Source organism: Protopterus annectens, chromosome 6.part0, assembly GCF_019279795.1.
Source record: "Protopterus annectens isolate FY-2018-M chromosome 6.part0, PAN1.0, whole genome shotgun sequence".
NCBI classification, from domain to species: Eukaryota; Metazoa; Chordata; order Ceratodontiformes; family Protopteridae; genus Protopterus; species Protopterus annectens.
The window spans coordinates 945,790,973-945,812,265 of NC_056737.1; positions in this window are offsets into that span (position 1 = coordinate 945,790,973).

Consider the following 21,293-nt stretch of genomic DNA (forward strand, 5'->3'; position numbering starts at 1 on the left):
GACAGTGTTACCTGAATGCAAATAAACTGGAATCCATTTAAACGCAGATGGACTGAAAACTACTCCTGCTGTACAACTGTTACCATGAACCTGAAAACAATTGAATATTGTCTGAAAACATACATACTTGCTTTAACTTTAAACAAACATTGAATAAATAACCGAAACACATAAACAGTTGCCAAATTTTGCTCTGCATTGTCCCAGTCGCTAATGAAGTAAAGGAAGGCCTGCTTTAATGATAAAATATAGTTAGGCCTTTTAAACCTCTTCTTTTCATTTCTTGTGCAAGCTGGTTAGCCAATGTTTTTGATTGTATTTAGTATCAGGTCATTAAAATAACATAATCTGATAGCATTGCTTATTGCCCTGACTTTATTTACATTTTTCTTCATGAAATGCAACTTTAACATATATAAACTGGCAACATTACTTGCTGTGCCGATTTTATTTACATGTTTTTGCATAAAATAAACATTTGCTGCTAATAAGCTCTAGAAAGTCTGTAGACAATGGAAACTAAAACTGTTGTTTTATATTAAATTTTAACCCAACACTTAATTTTGATATAATGTAATTTCCCAAAATGGCACTGTCACACTGGGGATGTAACAATAATTCTGGCATTATTCTCTTCCCAGGCTGATTGGCTTCATTTAAAAATCCAGTCTCCAAAGGCTTGTTACTGACTGCAATTACCTTTGACCTTTTAAACCCTAATAACATGAAAACTGTATTCAAGTCCTCTGGCAGAGGTCTGTTTGTAACTGAAACTAAAATTCCTGTATCAAGTAACACATTGTGCCATGATTTCTCTTTCATGAGTAATGAAATGTATGGTATACTATCCTTTTCAACCTGAAATAAAGTCAAATACACCAACTGATTTGTTGCTGAACTATCACAACCTTTATACATATTCTGAAAATCTCTTATGTCACTGGCAACATTGCTACAGCATACTTTTTGTTATCCTTTGGGCTCGAACATTGTACATTACTTACATCATTTGCCCAGTCATTAACCATAGCAGGCTGCCTTGTATTTGAAAAATCAACAATATTTAAATCAGTAACCTATTTAGCTTTATTGGAAACAATTGTAACTAAGTTATTAATACCAGCTTTTACACGCTTGTGTTTCCACGTCCAGTATTTAGGACACTGTTTTTTTACATACAAAAAAAATAAATAACTGCTGGAACTGGTGGTCTGTTTTACTGCTGCATTTTGCAAAATTTGTTTCTGTCTTACCACTAAATGGACAGCTTTTCCTAAGGTTTTGGCTGTAGCAATTACATTTAACTTGATAGTTGTATCAAGTTTATGAACTTATTTTAAATGAAATTCAAAGTAATAATGTAACACTGTGCATGTTTGCCCCTATATACAATCACTTTTAACTGTTGAACTTTTTACATTTTGTCTCATGACCCTTAGAATTTAACAAACTGTTCAGTGAGTGAAACTCCACCCACTGTCTCACCATAACCATTTCTTTAGCTGATGTCATTTAACTTTCCATTAGTACTGAATGCTGAAATAATGTGTGATTACTGTCTACAATTTTCTTGGCTAAATAGTAAAACTGTAAATGCATCAAAATGGATGCCATATAGCCCTATGACATAATTCAGCTTGCTAGGCTGACTGTAATCTGACGTCATATGCTTGGCAAACTGCCATTTCCTTACGAAACACATACAGTCTGAAACTGATTACATAATGTACTCTTTTATACATAGGATATGAATTTTTAACTGTGTTGTCACTTTTACAATGTAACATTGACTTTAAATTTTACATTTTGTAAACTAGCAAACATTATTTTGTCTCTGTCTATACTACAATATTGTTTATGCATTGCAACATGTTAATACCAAGCTCTTAACTAATGACTGCTAAACAAAACAATAATACAAAAAAAAATATTTGCTAACTGTAACTGCAAACCCTTTATTCTGCTAATTAATTTGACTATTTGTTCTGATATACCTCAAAACATAGAGGCATATGGTTGCCCTTTTGTCCTAACTGACCACACCCAATATGTCTTTCTGAGCATTTCAGCTGTGTCAGCTGAACTGGAATTTATTCTATCTTTAACCCATAAATTGCATGTTTCTGTTATAACCATTTTTTTAAAATCTGTACCTTTTCACATATTTCTTTACTGAAGTCTAGATTAGTATATACAGAGCTGTTACACTTTGAACTGTTAGCTGCCATAATCTTTGACCTTTTAAATTCTGACAAGACTGTACTTGTATCTTTTTATGTACAACTGAAAATTGATTTGGATGTAAACAATGAAATAACCTTAAACAATGACAGCTTAATGCTGTGATCTTTACAGATAGTTATGGAATATGTTCTTTTACTTAGCACTGAAGTCTGTTCTTCAGTTACAAAATCTGCAGTTTGATTCATCTTATCTCTCTTCAGTGCAAACATTGCACTAGATGAAGTAATGTGAACTTGAGACATTGCTTGCTTGTTATGTATATTGACTGTGTTGACATTTGTATGTTTAATACTGCAACATACTGCTGTATTTTGAATTGTATGTATTGCATTCTGAACATTTGCATGTGAAACTATACTACAACTGAAATTATTATGTTGAATTGCATGTGCTAAAGCATGTACATTTAAACTGGAGATCATACTAATTTCTTAGTCATTAGCTTGTTTCTGTGATTTAAATCTTTTGCGTTTAGACATATTTAACATTTTTTAACTAATAACCTTTAACTTTAAGAGAAAATTTTTAAACTTAAACCAAAAATTTACTGTCATTTTAACTGTAGCAGTATTACTTGACATGTTTACATGGAAATAATTCTAACTGATTAATTTAAACTTTTTTGAACTGTTACTAAAAGGTGCATATAAAGTCTTACATAACTTTATGTTGGAAGAAATGTGAGCTGTTGTCTGTAGCTTATTAACTTTTTCTTTGCTTCCTGACTGTATGATGTCACACTGGTAACATGAAAGTCTGTGGAGATAATGTCTGTTATGTTCTGAAGGAACACTGCTTTGATTTAATACTGGTCTGCTGAAGTTATGTGAGGCTTTTCTGAAGTATGCTGTGTCCGTTTTTTACATGAAGTAATGCTGTCTTAATGAGAAAATTGCCATGCCATAATTTTTAGCTTATTCTGTGTAGAGGTCACAGCTTTATATATGGAAAAAAATACTGGTATGGTGCTGAAAAGTCTGTTATGAAACATTAGCTGTCACTCTAAACTGTTAATGAAACTTTGAAGTTATTGCAGTAAAACTGTACTTGAAAAGATTACTTACTGCAGCTGTTTTTGTTGAAGTTTCTTAGAACACATGTAGTTGAACTAAACATGGAGTGCTACACTTTAATGAAAACAGTGTTATTTTATAGTATGTAGAACACATGAAGTTGAACAAAACACTGCCATTCTGTAGATTTCTGTAGAACACACGTAGTGTAACCAAGTCTAGAAATAAACAATAACTTCACTGAAAGGGTGGTCTGCTCTCCAGAGTGCTGTTGTAGTACGTCTGCTGTATAAACAGTTATTATGAACCTAAGAAAATATGCTGTATTTGAAACTGGATGTGAAAGGGTTCAGATGCTTACTGGGTTACGAGAAGTATATATCTCTTCCCAGACAGCAGGCTTGTATGGGTGCCATTGTAAGATTTGATAATACACTATTCATAGGTTCATAGGTAGGTACTAGGCTATCGGCCCTGGGGCCTATACAAGCCCAGCCAAAAAGGTACCCTGGCTTTTGCCACCCAAGAAAATTATTTTCCTGTGCCTCTGTCGAGCAGAGCCACAGAGGTGATCCCAGGGTGAATTTCCTATTTCCCATCCATTCATCACAATTTTTCTTGAAGAGTGCTAATGAGGAGCTTTGTTTGATATAGACAGGTAGTTTATTCCAGAGTATGGGAAGTCTCTGGGGCAGGAATCTATCTCTCCGGCATGTTCTGTTTATTGTGGTGACAAGGTTTAGGTCCCTAGAGCATGTAGCACAGAGGGATTGGGATTTCTTTAAGTGGAGCATGTCCAACAGCTTTGGGTTTGACATAGCTTTGTATGTTAGGCAGAGATCACATCTGAGTAGGCGATATGCGATGGAGTAAAGCTGGAGTTTTTTGAGACGGTCTGCGTAGGACATCTGTTTGAGGCTGGTAATCCTCTTTGTGAGGTATTTCTGCGGTCTTTCCAGTTGTCGTAGATGTCTTGTGAGGTACATACCAAAAGGGGCATTGTACTCTATAATGGGTCTAATGAGTGATGAGGAGAGGGGAACAATGACCCCTTTTTTTCTGGATGAGAAACCTTTTGTGATGAGATGTGTCATGTAGAAGGATTTCCTGACTTCTGTGGTGATGTGATTATCAAAGGAGAGACTATTGTCCACCATAATTAGCTGGAAACACTTTTATGCAATGAAACTGAGAAACAAAAGTCTTAATTATTCCAGCTCATGCTGAATAGGTGTCAGTCTTTCCCTTATGGATCAAGTCTTGTGCACTTTTTAGAATGAATTCTCTAGACACTGTAGTTCATTTAATAATGTTTTATTAGATGTTCACAATATCTGAATACTGTCTTCATTAACAGTACTGATAAACAATTCAGGTTGCTGCACATCATATTCTGATTGTCCTGAACAACGTAAACTGACATAGTCCCTAGATGACCTGTTTTCTGTACTCAGGCTTGAGTGTTTTACATCTTCTCTGAAGTAACAGGTCAAATGCACTTACTAACTTTAACAGTACTGCTATCCTGAACACAGCATATTATATTCCTTTAGTCTAGTAAAATTTCCTCATTTACTTTTTTTAACATTGGTCTCAGGGTTTGTATGTGCTTCATTAAGGAAAATGCTGTAGCGTTTTTTTTTCCTTGAGAAAAGAACATTCTGTCTGCACACTTTATGCTTATCTTTTCCTCTCTGATGAACAGTCTTCCATGCTTGACCAGTAAGGTTATTCTCCTTTCTGCTTAACTGTCTTTTATGCATAAATGAATCACAATTTATTTCACCCTTTAGCCTGTCTAATAACTGGAAATCCCTAATCTAACACCATAGATGAAACTATGAGTCTAAAAGTGGGTCCACTTATAGATTTATGCATTTTGGAAATGCCAAATATGCTAGGAATTACTGCTTTGAAGAATATTATATTTTTGTTGAAATTCAGTATCAATAACTCTATCAATTGATTTATTATTGAAAGAGTTATTACTGGCTAGAGTCATTGATACTGAATTTCAACAAAAATATGAACAACGTTCTTTGAAATATTCTGATATTGTCCATAATTAAAAAATAAATACCCCATATTCTATGAATATTTGGTGCTGCTGTTTATGACTACAGCATTACCTTTATCATGTTTCATTATTCTAATGTTCTTATTTGTTCTTAATTCCTTCATCACACTAAACATCTCTCTATTGAGGTCAAAATATTTTCCCACATTTTTCTTAGACCCTTAATTTTCTAAGATCATTTTCATGTATATTTTTTCAAAACACAGCAGAACAGGATAACTGGTGGATTCTATATACTCTTATGATACAATGTGTCAAACACATAATCTTCCTTTTCAGCAAATTTAATTTTAAAATTCAGTTATCAGATAAAAAAATTTAATTCAGACTCCACTAAATTGAGCCTGCAACTGAGAACAATGTAATACCCTTCCATAATGTCCAGAATTTCATCAGTAATAATTATTTCACTAAAATTAAAAACATAAAAGTCATTTTTACTAACTGTGTTGCATTGTCCATTTTGCTGATGGGTAACATTCTGAGTTCATCATATTTTAGTTTACTTTGATTTATATAGTTTGACAAATTTCAGTCTTTGAATCAGTAAAAAAACACTTAAGGATCATCTCTTGATTGTATTTGTTTGTGTACTACTTTAAATCAATAATATATAAACATATTGCAAGAGATGATAGCATAGCAACTATGTACCAACTTCCAGATTCAGAACCATAGTCCACAATAAACAGAAGTTAGACCTAATAGAGAGGAGATGCATATTTTTAGTGTTGATTCAATTTTAAAATGTATACCTTTGACTTTATTAGATTTTTAAAAAAATATTTTGTAGTTCAATTTTTATGTGAAAATCATACTTGAGGATTCAATGGTGTGTACCATGTTTAAACATAAACAAATGTGAGGATTTAATAAAATCCATGTAGGCATAGTATAAAGATTACACGGAAGGTACCATGTCCATGTATGTGGACCCCCTCGGTAGCATGCCGTGCATATTAGTGAAGGTGCATTACTGAGGGAGAGGTGTGCAACACAGTTATTGAACCAGTGTAGGGACTGTGTTAGTTAGTCTAGAGATGAGAAACACATCCACTGCACTGTCAACGTTTCGGCTATAAATGTATGCATATGCAATAAAAGGGCTTTTTATTTATTTATTTATTTATTTTTTTTGTGTTTGCGCAGCACTGCATAGTGTGCAGTAAGGTAGATGTTTTTCAGAGGGAAAAGAAGGTAACATAGAGACCAGTATACTTTAAAAGGAAGTACATGCCAGGATGTACATAGACACAGCAGGCATGCCCCCCCCCCATGTATTTAATGGAAGAATGAGTGCACAATTTGGTAAAGCTAGTAGGTTAAATACAGAGGAACATGTATTTCTTGAGGAGCTGGAAGACATGAAGTTAGATTTTTTTTGGATAGTGGGTATGATGAAGGACAAATTATGCAGATTAGTGAGGAAGTAAAAGGTAAAAGGGCTACATCACTGAGGCCAATATTTAGTATCAGACAAGCCCACCTAGAAGACCTGTCCTTGATAAGGACAAGGTCAGATATATTACAACTTATAATGTGAGGACACAAGCAGTTAGAAAGGTCATAGAGAAAAACTGGATGATTCTGATGGTTTCACCTGAACTCAAAAATATTTTAGATGAGAAACCATTTTTTTCTTATAGAAATATGAGAAATTTTAAAAGTAATTTATGTTATAAGTATTTCAAACCCCTATCCAAAAGACATCAAGAAATAACAGTAGGTACATTTAGTTTCATGGGATGCACTTGTAGTGATATTTTTGGGAAGGATAGTGACTTTTTTATACACCCCCCCCCTGACAGGCAAAAAGTATACACTTAAAGTGACAGCAAACTGTAACAGTCTGAATGTGGTCTACCTGGAAACCTGTGGTCAATGCCCGTCTTTTTACGTAAGCAAGACCACAAGGAAACTTAAAGAACGTATCATAGAACACAAATCAGACATCAGAAGAGTGAATGAAAGGAATGCGTTATGTAGACATATTATGTGTACAAACACTGACCACATCTTTAAGTTTAGAGTTATAGAAATGGTGGATAAAGACATTGGGGGGGGTGATGTAAATAATTTCCTGGAGAACAAGGAATATAGCTGGATATTGAGACTAGGAGAGGATATTAAACCTGGCCTTAATACTGCTGTAACCATTAAACCTGTGCTGGTTAAGTTGCAACAAAGTAAACTTTGATATTTGTGTGATATATATGTGTGTATATATATATATATATATATATATATATATATATATATATATATATATATATATATATATATTTATAGGGTTCCTATTTGAAGACTGAAGACGCATGCTTTCAAATGCGTCTTGGTCAAACTTAAAAGACTGAAATGGCAAAAAATTGAAGCAACTTTTAAGTGAATTCTTTCCCTGGGAAAGAATTTGCTTGGCTGTTTCATTACTTTGCCATTCTCGGCAATGTAGTGTGGTCTTGGAGTTGGTCTATTTTAGTAGGGGGCTGTGGGGGGTGCACTTAATGTAATGTTTAAAGTGTTTTGTTTTTTATTTTATTTTTTTTGTTGGAACAACGTCTTTTTTTTTCTTGGACAGTTCGAGATTGTAAGCTTTTGCTTACATAGGGTCAATTAATCACCGTTCGCTTTTTTAAGCATTAGGTGATATAATATTAACCCTATATATATATATATATATATATATATATATATATATATATATATATATATATACATATATATATACTTTTTTATATTTTTTATATGTTATAGGTGAATGTTGTTTTAAATTCCACTCATGTGATGAGCTGGCTGTAGTCACATGATGTGATTTGCTCCTATTTAAACTGAGTTAATACATGTGTTTTATATTCACATTGAGAAAGGGTGTAGACCCAAACGTTTTGTTGTTTTAATAAAGAAGTTTCTTGACTTTGGGCTTTTTTTCTTCAGCAAGGTAGATGTACCAGACATCCAAAATTAGAAACTGGATACGTTTAATTATGAAAGCAAAGGTCAAGCTTAAGCATAGCTGAGTGGTTTTGCATGCTGAGCCGTGGTGCTCAATGGTACTTAAATGTAGTGGAAAGATATATGTAAAAGTATTGCAGTAGTCAACATGACCATGTAGCCAAACAGTTAGAGTGACGACTGTAGGTGCAGGGTTTGAGTACAGAAACAGGTTATTTTGTAAATACATATTATGAGAATAATTTTAAATCTCGATTACATTTTGTATGATTACACAGATAGGTTATTAAATTTATTTTGAAAATACACATTTATGAGAAGTAATATTAAACCTTGATTGAATTTTGTATAAATACACAGACAGGTTATTGATCATTTATGTTGCAAATACACCTTTATATGTGAAGTATGTTTAAACTCTTGATTGCTTATTGTATATATGCACAGACATGTTATTAAGCATTTATGTGACAAATACACATTTATGAGATGCATTTTTTAAATCCTGCTTTGCTGTGCTCAGTTAAGCTTTGATAAGCGCAGCTAAGCCTTGTCAATCACTGCTTGAACAAGGAATGTTTTAGCAGCACTTAGCTGGTTTGCACACTGCTAAGCAATGAGAAGCACTGCTAAGCAATGGCACATTTAGCACTGCTCAGCTGAACTCAGTGGGTTTGCGTGGTGCTAAGTGAAGTACTGAATTTAAAAAAAATGCCCAATGGCAGTAAAAGGCAGGAAACAGGCTTATTTAAATGCAACATGCAGGAATACAGCAGAACCATTTGGAGTTTGAACCTAGCAGGAGCTATGATAGGTGTTGGAGAGGGTGCACACTTCCAGGCACAATGATGAGGCATTCTGGAGTGTAGGGTCATGGTTGAACGTCTTGTAAAATATCATGATGTCTGGCTGCTGCAGGGCCAGCACCAGCACCAGAGATCAGAGTACAAGCTGGAAGCCTGGCAGTGGCTGGCATGTGATCTCACCAGTGCTACACTTATCCCCCACACAGGGGAGCAGGTCCATCATCATTTTGACAATCTGAAGCTTTGGAAGAGGGGACTTCTGGACACCTGGGTTTAGGATGCTAGAGATGGGAATGCCCCCCCAAGTTTGTAAGTACTGTTTGCATTGTTTTACCAATACCTAATCTGAGTGTGTAATAGACAGGTACGCATAATGGTGTGCTTCATAGGTTCATAGGTTCATACTAGGCTATCTGCCCTAGGGCATTTATAAGCCTAGCCAGAGTATGTTTGGCTTTCGCCACCCATTTTAAATTAATTTTGCTATGCCCTTTTTCGAGGTTAGTATACTGTGCCTCTGTCTAACAGTGACACAGAAGTGATACCCGGAGTAAACCTATGATCTCCCATTCACTCATCAAGACTCCTCTTGAAGAGAATCAATGAGGGACTCTGCCTAACCTGGACTGGGATTTTATTCCATAGTGAAGGGAGCCTCTGGGTTATGAATCTGTCCCTCCAGCATGTCCTATTTATTTCAGTGCTGAGGTTCAAGTCTCTCGAGTGTGTAGCTTGATGGGATTTGGATTTTTTGAGGTGCAGCATGTCCCTTAATTCTGGGTTGGACATGGCCTTATATGTCTGGCACAGGTCACCTCTGAGCAGGCGGTATGCCACTGAGTAGAGCTGGAATTTCTTTAACCAGGCAGCATATGGCATCTGTTTGAGCCCTTTGATCCTCTTGGTGAGGTAATTTTGGGGTCTTTCCAGTTGCTGCAGGTGTTTGGTAAGGTACATCCCAAAAGGGGCATTGTACTCGATTATGGGCCTGATGAGGGATGAGTAAAGAGGCACGATGACCTCCACTAATCTAGATGTGAATCCCTTCATGATTAGGTGGGCTATATAAAATGTTTTTCTAACCACTTTGGCCACGTGGTTGTCAAATGAGAGATTGTTATCAACTTGGGTCCCCAGGTCCCTAATTACTTCTTCTGTACTTAATGGATTACCACCTATGTGGTAATTTGTGGGCACTTTGTTTTTGCCAAAGGGTATGACTATACACTTTTTGGCATTTAGCTTGAGGCCATGGCTCTGGCACCAGTTGTCTGTTTCTATGAGGCCCTTTTGGAGGATGCTTGTGTCAGCTGGAGAGTCGATTATGGCGCCCAGTTTGCAGTCATCTGCGAACTTGGTCAGCCACAGTCCTTCCATGTTGGCCTGTACCTCCGAGAAATATATACCAAACAAGAGAGGTCCCAGGACTGGGCCTTGTGGGACGCCACTTGTAACTGGTTTGGAGTCTGACATGGCTCCAGCAATTCTAACCATGTAGGTTCTGTCCTTGAGCCAGTTTGCAACCCATCTAGTGACATAGGGGTTTATATTTAAGCTGTTGAGCTTATCTATAATGCCCGAGTGGGGTATTGTATCGAAGGCTTTTGCGAGGTCCAGATAGGCTGGGTGGACCACCTTCCCTTCGTCAATGGCCTTGGTGACTGTTTCAAAGAAGTCAACCAGGTTTAAGGGGAGGGGTTTCCCTCCCTACTGCTGCAGAGGAGACAGCTCCCAACCTAAAGGTCCATGCAGGGCACCTGGCCAGGTTGCTCCATGAGTGTGGTGAGTAGAGATGTATCTTGCAATCTATAGTCATATAAGCAAGAAGGAGTATTGTATTAACTATCATTAGGTATATACAGTTTTCATTGTACTGCAATGAATGTGGTCATAGAGCTAAACTGCAATAAGTGAGTAATGCCAAGTATAGTTCAATAATGATGAAAACATGAAACCTGAGACTGTTAAGGAAATAAAGTTTCTACTGCATTAATTGTAGAATTACAGCTGTATTGCAACACCTGCATTATATAAAGTGTTCTGCAATAAAGACTGGAAAAATATGCCACTCACTGCATAAAGTCACCCGTAATAATGCTGTGTTTTGCAATATGCATGTATTTTGGGCTGTTGTTCATGAAATCGAGTATTACACCTGCTATGAACTACAAACACAAAATGTACCACTAAGTGACTGAAGGTTAGCTAATAAAGAGTGTTCTGCTAAACTGTACATTTGGAGCTGTACTAAAAGATATAATGCATTATGATATTGGTTCTGCACTAAGATCTGAAGCAATAATAGGATCAGCAATGTGAAAAGACTTCAGAAAATAAAGACAGCAAGTAGAATACTAATAAAAGTTAATACAATGAACAAAATATGTACTCTTGGTATGGCTGTATGCCTGGTGTGTCTGTGAATATCTGCTGATAATATAAACCCATGCCTGCCAAGGTTGGCATGGTAGTTGTAAACTCTCTGTACTGTGCATGATACATGTCTCTCAAGTGTCACACTGTCATAGACTGTGATCACTGTCGCCTAATCCCTTTGTCATAGATCTATCATCAACATGATTTATGTCAATAGCACAGTCACACTGCATCTATCCACAGTACACGTTGGTAGTTATATCTGTCTCCCTGACATGTAATAATTATCTCTAGTTGTGTACCTATAAGGGTTTTAGCTTGACCCATACTGCCCCATGTGGATAGCTTGACAGGGATGTATATGCTACAGAAGCTATAGGGCACACATATACATAAAGGAAGGGCAGACCTATAGAGTATATAAGAGTACTGTTGCAAACAATATAGCCTATACTGGTATTAATGGACTGTATTTTTCTCACCCCCACCCCTTATCTGCATCATAATTTAATATTGTTATAGATTAGTTATGATTTACTATTAACATATGTTCTTCTCAAAACATTATGTTGGGCCTTGTGTTTTACTATTGTTATGTAGTACAATGATTGCATACTAACATACCTTGTTGGATTACCTATGTTGTTGGCCTTATGCAGTAACTGTTACTGGCATTCTGTTACTATACTGACTGTTATCTCACTTATTGTTGTGTTCCATATCCTATGCAGTGTTATGTTACTGGGTTATTTGCAATGTTCTGGCATATTGTTATAACTAACTAAATGTTATGTTCATTACTAACCTATACACTTTGAAATACCTCAACACCATAGCTCGACTAGGTAGGCCAGTTCCTGGTGATCAGCCTAGCCTGCCTCAGCCGGCTGTGGTACAAACATGTCTGGGACCTAAGCTTGTGGTGACCCTACACTGGGCCTGCACTGCCTATGGCTGGAACCACTTCAGGGACAGGGCCCATCCCTCCCAGGAGTGGGGGTGTAGGGGGGTTCTCACCCAGGAACAGCTACTGATGATGGTGCGCAGGATTGCACATTGTGTCTATGAGAATCACATGCACTGTACTGAGAGCAGACTCACCATCCTGGATGGGCAAGGTGGCCCTGGCACCCAGTCTCCAGCACAGCCACCTTCGGGGCAGTAAAGGACCAGTGTTGACTGCCCATGGGTGGGGACCTCAGTCCTACTGCTGCTGTCTGAGGGCACTTGGTTCTCCGATTCCACAACACCATCCCCGTCCAAGGTGTTTACCCCTCTCATATGTCACACACAGCCCCTGTATGCTGCTTGTTTGTCCTGTCTATCTGAAAATGCAACCTCTCCTACCCAACTTACCTCCCCACACATACCTATATCCCTTACCCAACATTCCACTCTCACCTTAAAAAAAGGGAGCCAGTCCCACAAGAAAATATCAGCCCATACATAGCTCTCCATTTCACAACCAGATTCAGTGGACACAATAAATTATTACATGAATTAATCAACACAGATAGTTTGCCCTCACCCCTCTCTCTGGGGTGTGAGGCTCCAAATTTCAAATTCTCTACAACCTGCACAGCTGTTGCTGTAGAAGAAATGGAGAGCTATGGTCCTTTCTTACACCCTTCCTGCACATCCCTACCTGCCTTTCTGTATGTTTTCCCCCTGCTTGCCCCATTTCACCACTTTCCTATCACCCCTTTTTTCTTTTCTTCTTTTTTTTAAATTAGCATAGGTTTAAGCAGAGCTAAGAGGTGAGGTGTGCCATGCAAATCCACTTAAAACTGATTAAAAGTGCCTTAATCATCTTTCATGTTTCTGACCCTGTAAGGCACATCTGCAAAATAATCACACCCTGCCAAATTTGGAACCTAGACCCCTATCAACTACAGCATAGTGCATTAGCCCATTAGGCCACACATCTCTAAGATAAATAAAAATGTTTCCATGAACATATTCTGATTGCCAATGACACACTGCAAGTACATATAATGGGGAAATTGGAAGAGTACTTAGGACTGTGATGCAGATACTACACCAGTACACAGCCAAATAAATGTTAATTGATGTATGTGAGGCCTGAGAGAGCATGTATAGCTGTTAACTGTACAGACTGTTGAAGAATATCCCCAGTTGTGCCCCCTAGTTTTGGCGCATGTTCACAAAAAACATATCTGTCTGCTACAGTACTGGCAAGTCATTAATGATTGAGGTTAGAAAATCATGGCAGACATTTGAGTGTCACACATCATACCCATCAGAAAACACATGATGATGCAATTTCTGCATCACAGACTGTGTGCATGGACATATATCTTGAAAATACACCAACTGCAGATGTGACTTAGTAGCTCTGACTGTTAAATGCCATGCATGCAGTACATTTTTCCATCCACAGTCCTGGGTTCAAATCCAGTGTGTTGCACTTCAATTACATTCTTGTCAATACAGCAACTTATGACTGAGACATGCAATTTTAACCAAAACAGGTTGCTGCTACTGAATTAACTGCTACACATGTTAGCAAGTCAAAGGACTGTAGGTATGGACACACTGCACATATTCATATAACCTACCTATATGTTGCCTACTACACTCTGATTGGCACTGTTACATAGCAGATGTACCTTAAGCATATGTCTCAGCTGGACTGTTATGTGTACACTTATCCTGGCTCTGCTGTGATGACAGAGCTGACACTGGTCCCTCAGTGATACATACAGCTAGCTGTCTTCCAGTGTGTTCACACTCCCCACTATGAGTCCTAGGCAAACAGCAGCAGCTGCAGGCTGCAACATATGCAGCTGTATGTTATGCTACCTGCTACAGACCTACCATACCTCACAATCTCCTTGAGAGTCTGAAATTATCCAGGTGCAACTAACACTAGGTAAGACTGCAATCCAAATTGTAGCTTGCTACAGATCCCCCACCATGCCCCAAGAATCTCACTACACACTTCTAAACATATTGGAAAATATTAAGATACAACCAAACACCCTAATACTAGGTGATTTTAACTACCCTGCCATTAACTGGGAAAACTACTTATGTACCAACACCTTTCTGCAACGGTTCTTGGAATTCATAAATTCCAATGCCCTGAATCAACTAATCCATAGTCCCACTAGGGCCTCCAATATCCTAGACCTGGTCATTACCAACATGAGAAATCGATGCTCCAAACCTATGGTCACCCCCTCCTTGGTCAGGTCTGACCATAAGCTAATCACACTTGACATCCACATCCCTCCCCCACCCCCCAGTAAGGAAATCTCTGTAAAAAACTTCTCCAAAGCCAACTTCATGCAACTCAAGTCAGAAGTGACAAACTTCATGACACCCATGCAGACAGGAACTGAAAGTTTGACTGCTGAATCTGACACTAAGGCACTGTACGAGCACACCCACTTGTGGATGAATTGTGCCATCCCAAATAGAACCAAGATGATCTCCTCCAAAAAAAGGAAACCAATCTGGTGGTCCCCTGCCATAAACAAACTTTACAACAAAAGGAAAAAAAACTGTTGCAGAAAGGTGGAAAATCTCAGGATGCAAAAAACTCCCTTACCAGCCTCAGTAAGTAGCTGAGATCCCTCATAAAATCCTACAAAGCTAGTTATGAAAATAAAATTGCCAAAGATTCCAAAGACAACCACAAGGCATTCTATAGCTATGTCAAGAATATAAATGGCAAGGTTCAGATCTGCTCTGAGCTACAACAGAATGACATTAAATATACTGACCCAAAGGACATTGCCAATATCCTGGCAGATCGATTCAGTGCCAACTTCACCTCCTTCTCACCCCATAAAGGGCCCATCTCAATACTGAAAGATTGCCAAATTCTTGAAATAATGGCCACACACGTAAAAAACATACTATCCAAAGCTAAGAATACAGAATCCATGGGACCAGATGACATCCCAGGCTGTGTACTACATGAACTACAAAATGAACCGGCACCTCACCTAAGTGTCATGTTTAATCATAGCCTCACATCAGGCTTTGTGCCCACTGAGTGGTGCACAGATACAGTTATCTCACTCCACAAGGGGGGACTCCATCTTGGATCCTGGGAACTACTGCCTCATCAGTCTGACAAGCCTGATCTGCAAGGCCATGGAACATATTATCATGGAACTTATAAATAAAGGCATTGGCAACCTTCAAACATTGGACCCCACCCAGTTTGGGTTTGTGAAGGGCCGATCTTGTCTCCTGAACCTGATTGACTTTTTTGAATCAGTCTCCAGAGCTGTGGACGAGGGTAAGGCTGTTCACACAGCCTTTCTGCACCTTGCCAAGGCCTTCAACACCACCACCCACTCTGGAATCATAGCTAAACATACTAAGCTGGGCATTAATCCCTACGTCACTCGATGGGTTGCCAACTGGCTTACTGACAGAACCTACACTGTAAAAGTAGCCGACTCCAAATCTAGCTCCAGACAAGTGACAAGTGGAGTACCTCAGTGTTCAGTCCTGGGACCGCTCTTGTTTGGCATCTACTTCTCTAAAGTACAGGCCAACACTAAATGACTCTGGCTAACAAATTTCTCAGATGACTGCAAACTGGGAGCCATTATTGATTCCCCAAATTATGTGGATATTCTACAAAAGGGCCTTACAGAAACAGATGCTTGGTGCCAGAGCCCATGGGCTCAAGCTCAATGCCAAGAAATGTATAGTTATCCCCTTTGGGAAAAAACATGTACCCATTAATTACCACATAGGTGGCAGTACACTAAACATTGAAAGTGTGATAAGAGACTTAGGGACACAGGTGGGCAGCGGTCTCACCTTCAATAACCACATCTCCACAACAGTCAGGAAATCCTTCTATGTGGCACACCTCATCACTATGGGCTTTTCATCCAGAAAAAAGGAAGTCATTGTCCCACTGTACTCATCCCTCATTAGACCCATTATAGAATGCAATGCCCCACTTGGTATGTACCTCTCAAGACCTCTGCAACAACTGGAAAGGCCACAAAAATACCTCACTAAAAGAATCACAGGCCTAAAGCAGATGCCCTATGCTGACTGTCTAAAAAACTCCAGCTATACCCTGTCGCATATCGTCTACTCAGAAGCAATCTCTGCTTAACATACATGGCCATGTCAAACCCAGAACTGTTGGACATGCTACACTTAAAGAAATCCCAATCTCTCAGAGCCACACATTTCAGGGATCTAAACCTTGTCATCACAATGAACAAAACATGCTGGAGTGATAGGTTCCTGACCCAGAGACTCCCCAGAATCTGAAATAGACTGCCCATACATGTCAAGCAGAGCACCTCTTTGGCCCTCTTCAAAAGGAACCTTGACGATTGGATGGGAGATAGGAAATTCACCCTGGGGATCACGTCCATCACCCTGTTGGATAGGAGTCCAGGGAAGTAAATATTGTGGGAAGAAATAGCCAGGGATTTGTTATGGTTAGGCTTGTATAGGCCCTAGGGCTGATAGCCTAGTGCCAACCTATGAACCTATGAACAAGAGATCCACACAATACTCATACATAAAGGGGTGGGGGGGCAAAGGTCAGCCAACAGGGACATGTGTCACAGTCTGCCCCTACAAACATATAGTGCTGATATACCAGCAGCTACTGCAGCAGCATGCGTATTCTGAGAGGTATGAAGGCTGACACCCACATGTCTCTTCTTCAATGAACAATGTTTAACACTGAACTGCCAGATAATCATAAAGTCAATTGACAATGGCCAAACATAGCATGGAAAAGTGTGGAAATACCTCATACATCTCAACAGTGGACAGTATTAGTATCTACCCTGTGTGATGCTGTAGACTCCATACCTCACTAATGTCCATCTCACAGACTAAGAAAGGGGCTAAGGCCTACATGAAGGCCTTAAATATTGCACTGTTGTGCCATGTCATTTGCTAATGAAAGTGCAACCTAGGTGTTCTGGATGCAATTAGCAAGTCTGAGCCACAGACTGGTGCAAAGGCAATTGACTGTTAATGAGCATTTCCTACAAAAGGCAAGCAATTGCCTATGGGGAAACAGGTCTGTAACTTGGTATACCACTACAAACTGTGATTTATCAAGCATTGTTCTGCAGGAATTCTTCACAAAAGGATTATGTGACTCTACCAGGTATGTAATACAGGTCTCCATATAATGGCATGCAGATGGGAGAATGCAGTTATGGGAATAGGGATCACAACAGTAGGCATCTAGTACATGTCTGGGAATGACATGTAGTTGATACTCTTCTATCCAACAGCTACAGACATGCCTCTCAACTGTGCCTGCTGTAAATTACAGCACAGCTGTGGCCCTCTCACTCCCTCCTATAATGGTAGGCTCCTGTATGGATTTTACTAGATTATGTGGTAGGCATATTTACAGTAAGTAAGGGTGGACACAGCTATCATATCACATGATGTCCTCTCCTTCAGCACCTCTCAGTCTGTGAATGTCACACAGGCATAGGTTAGATATTGTAAAGGTGTCAATGACTGTTCCTAATGTACTCTGGCTAGGTCACAGTTTATTTGACATTTGTATGTCATTGCTTGATAACTATGGCTAACATACCTGGCAACCCCATACAGCAGGAAGTCAGATCATAGCCAGTATTATGAGGGGAGACACTGGCCAAACCTCAGCAACAGGGTGCACATATTGGTCATACAAAGTAAAAATATGAATAGCGTGAAAGATGTTACTGTAGCATAACTGTTTTCTGAGGGTTCTGACATGTGACAGCCTGATTTACCATATTTCAGGAACAACCATCAATTATTGGCCAACCGCCTGCCAGCTATCCATAGGTGTCTGCCAAAAGGACCACATACATCAGGTATGCATACACATTCAGCAAATATCTGTGTACTGGAGAGGTATGACGCCTACAGGGAGGATAGACTGCAGCAGGTTTTCATTGCTGTCTGTCATTATGGCACAGTGATGTTGCTGGACTGTCCCCACATACATGTAATATCACACACCAATGTGTCTGACAGTGGCCGTATGACATAGTAGTGGGACTTTGCCCACAGGGGAAACAGCACAGTAGATGGCACTGATGGGTGTGGAGACATACAGCACACTCTGTCATGGCACACAGGGGCATAACTGGTATTGGTATTATGTTGATGATAGTGACATACATAGTGTGTTGATAGACTGCAGGATATGGTGTGGGAGGCAGCAGTGGATAGTGCAGGGCATTTTTGATGTGCAGTGTCTGTACATAGTGGATATCAGCTTATCAGGTCCTGTGATGTGTTCATCCCCTTGTTGTCTTTCAGAAAGGATGTATAGAAGGAGGCACCTGCCATTTTCAGAGGCTGAAATTAGTGTCATCCTGGATAGCCTCAGACTGCATCACATCATTTTGCTGCCCAGAACTGGTCACAGTTCTGATCAATGTGCAGCACTGTGGGCTCACCTCATCACAGCAGTCAACAATGTAGGGCTATAGGACAGAACCTACGAGCAGGTCTGACACTGGACCAGAGATATGGTCAATGCTGCACAGCAAAGGGCTGCCGCTGTAGCCAGTGACTGTGCTGCCACCGGTGGAGGTCCTGCAGTGGAAAAAACAATCTTATCCACAGAAGAATTCCTGGAAAATCTGGGAACAACCATCAGCTCCCAAGCATGCATCATCCCATAGATTGTGGAGGTGGGTGCACAGCATCCGCAGCAGAGAAGCATCTAAGTAAGCTTCCTGTGTTCATCAGTGTTATACTGTATCAGCCATTGTCGCAGCCTCTGCATACCAGTACACAGGTGTCAGGTGTATCTGCATTGGGGGTTGGTTTGGTTTTAATGCACAGTTGTGCACACATACTCAAAATGTCAGCAATGTAGGCAGTATCACATTAGCTACTGTACATATTGATATACGCACATATTACCCTGTAACAATACCACATTTGGTATTGCTGACAATACGTCACCTTCACATTTCCATAGATATGTTAGGTGTGTCCGGAGTCCAAGGTTCTGCACCTGGTAAGTGTGCTACGTCTACATTTGTTGTATGGATCATATATACCCTATGAATGTTAATGGCTGACATTTTGCCCTAGGCAGAACTGTTATGTTTAGCCAGAGTACAATACTTGTATTTTAAATTTTGGAGGGCTTTACTGACGTGCTTTGAATGGGTAGTCACAGCTGTGTATTTGCAGGTGCAGTAACGAATATGCACTTATTTTTTAGGAGGTCTATGCAGTCAGCTATACAGGTGGCAATCACTCACAGATGCTTATTCACACACAATATGGCGATGGTACATACCTGAGGCAGTGACATTAGAACTGACATAGTATGCTCAAGATGGGTGCACTCTTTTTTAGGTATAGGTCTATCACATTCACTGACATATTGCTTATCGCACATATCAGTGTATAGTACTGTCAACATTAACCAGACATACCTGCAGTGCATGTCATTAAGGGCCTGTCTTGTCTGTATATGTTGTAGTCTGCTTGTGTGCTGTGCATGGGACTGAAAATAACATTAGTATGTGTAATGCAGTTGTGGCTCCCTGCCTGTATGTGCATGTGTGTGGATTACCATACATAATAGTGCAGGTAGTAATCTTCCTCCTCCCAGGTGACCCTGGGGTTTGGAGTGTGTCCCCCTTATAACCCATTGTCGTGTCTTGTCAGACTCTGATGATGATGGTTGCCATAGTGAGGCACAGGTGGGGGTTGTAGGGGGCTGAATCTGTCCCATGGGTTTACATTCCGCTTCCTCCCTTATTGTCCCCGCACATACCCAATCCCCTGCGGCAACAGATATTGGAAAGTCGCAATGTGGTGGCAGCAAACAGGAGAGTGTGGAGACAATGACATCAGTGAGTGTTGACACTAGCCATAGCCAGAAGGCTGGTGAGGTCCCACACAGGCAAATTAAAATGGGTGCTCAAAGGGGACTGCTGCCCATTCACCACCTGTTACAGGTGTCACATCACAGGTCATTCGACATATGTTTTGGTCCACCATGTAGGCACAGGCATATTCCAAATGCAGCACCAGATGGATGCTCAGGATCATGGATCCATCACTGTATGACATCTGTGACTCCCTCCACCACATTGGTGATGCCATTGCATCATTTCATTGCTGTAGTGGGCAGACAGTGGGATGAGACATTGTCAGTCCTTGACTACACGTTGCCTGTGCTAGAACATGTGGTTGGAGTAGGGAGTCAGACACATGGCCATAGGTCAGCAACAACATCCGCTGAGAGTCCATGTGGTCATGAACACTCACGCTCCTATAGTGGCAGTACCTCCAGCACTACAGGAGGGAGGGTGCTGTCCACACCATGACATGGCAGGCCATGGGCACATGGTCCTGGGTAGTCCTGTGAGGGGACATGGGCCCAGCAGACACCAGTCACCATCAGCGACTAGTGCTGCATCTGACCCTGAGTGTGGTGGTGCCAGTGCCACTCCTGGCAGAGACAGTTCCTGTGTTTATGGCTGGAGATGGTGAACTGTCCAGTCTTCCATGTATGGTCCACAGATGTCCAATATACCCATGTGTAGGGCTAACACATGGCTTGACTGTATATGCACACACACTCATACTTCACTGTCACATGCAGGTCACCAAAAGACACACATGGCACCTCTCCATGGCCCAGCTGGCAAGCACCCCTTCCTGACTCATACAAATGATGTCAACTTTTTGGCACAGCCTATGCCTCTGTCACTCCACACTACACCCTGCACATGTGATGATACCTGTGCACAACCCTGCCATCCATACCATCACTGCAGGGCCATGCAAATATGTGCCTGATGCACAGGATGACTATAATACATT